Genomic DNA, 1,404 nt, shown 5'->3' with positions numbered 1-1,404 from the left:
AGTTAAGTGGGGAAATGACAGCCTTTTTAACAAATGATGTTGGCAAAATTGGAAGCTATCTGTAGAAAACTCAAGCTAGACCCACACGTCACACCATACACAAAAACCAACTCAAAGTGGATCAAGCACCTAGGACTAAAACCAAAGACAATAAACTCATCAGAGAAAAGATTGGAAGAACTCTAGAAGCCCTAATGCGCAACATGAACAGTCTTCCAAGCATCCTGAAAAACTTACAACCAGGAGAGTATAAAATAGATTAATAGGACCATCTAAGAATCAAATCCCCTATGCACAGAAGGAAGCCACAGATTGGGAAAAATATTTGGTAATGATATGCCAGGCAAGAGACTTATATCTAAAATTGATAAAATACTCAAGCACCACAACAAGATAAATAACCCAATTAAAAAATAGGCACAGAATATGAGCCTCCATCTTCTTTTGATGCTTTCTGGGTCACTCAATATATTACCCATAGCATCTTTCAGTATTGAGACATGAGGCTTACATTTGTTTTTCAGTTCTCTCAGCTTGACAAATGCATAGCTATTTCTTCTCCAATTTGAGATCTCTGCACATTCCTCTACAATACTTTGCTTTGTTCTCCCCACCTGCCCCTTAAAATCTTTCAGCTCTTTTACTTTGACATGTTTTATTTTCTTCCTTTCTTTCTTTCTTTTTTTATTATCGATGCTCCAGTGCAGTTTTGTTTTAATTTGGTAACTTACTTTATTTCACTTAACACAGTAAGGTTATTAACTGGGTGTTTAAAAGTTAGTTCAGTTAGGACCCTCTCTAGTCCTTCATCAATTAGTTCAAGTGTTCTAGCCTCAAATACATTCTTTCCTCTACAAACTTCTGAAAGAGGTGAATACCTCCACCTATGCCAAAGAGGAGAAAATAGAAGATTTTTACCAACTTTTGCAGTCAGAAATTGATCAAACATGCAATCAAGATGCATTAATAATAATGGGCAACTGGAACGCAAAAGTTGGGAACAGGGAAGAAGAATCAGTAGCTGAAAAACACAGGCTTGGTGAGAGAAATGAGGCTGGAGAGAGAATGAGAGAGTTCTGCACATTCAATGATTTATTCATTGCAAATACCTTTTATAAGAAACATAAACGCAGACTATACACAGGGATTCACCTGATGGTATGCATAGGAATCAAATAAATTACATTTGTGGAAAGATTTGCTGGAGAAGCTCCATGTCAGCAGTGAAAACCAGACTAGGTGCTGATTGTGGGACAAACCATCAACTACTCATCAGCAAGTTCAAGCTGAAGTTGAGAAACATTAAGTCAAGTCCACGGGAACCAAGATTTGGCCTTAAGTCTGTTCCACTTGAATTTCAAAACCATCTGAGGAACAGGTTTGAGGCCTTGAGCACCGATGAGC

The 1,404-nt window shown here is 37.7% G+C and overlaps 1 pseudogene; it reads right to left on the bottom strand.

Annotated features, from left to right (window-relative positions):
• Positions 1–727: 727 nt before the first annotated feature.
• LOC102873965 overlaps positions 728–1,404 on the bottom strand; it is a 9,942-nt pseudogene continuing 9,265 nt past the window's right edge.

Source organism: Elephantulus edwardii, unplaced genomic scaffold, assembly GCF_000299155.1.
Source record: "Elephantulus edwardii isolate Elephantulus edwardi_28Jun2011 unplaced genomic scaffold, EleEdw1.0 scaffold00180, whole genome shotgun sequence".
Classification (NCBI taxonomy): Eukaryota; Metazoa; Chordata; class Mammalia; order Macroscelidea; family Macroscelididae; genus Elephantulus; species Elephantulus edwardii.
This window is presented reverse-complemented; position numbering and strand designations above follow the sequence as displayed.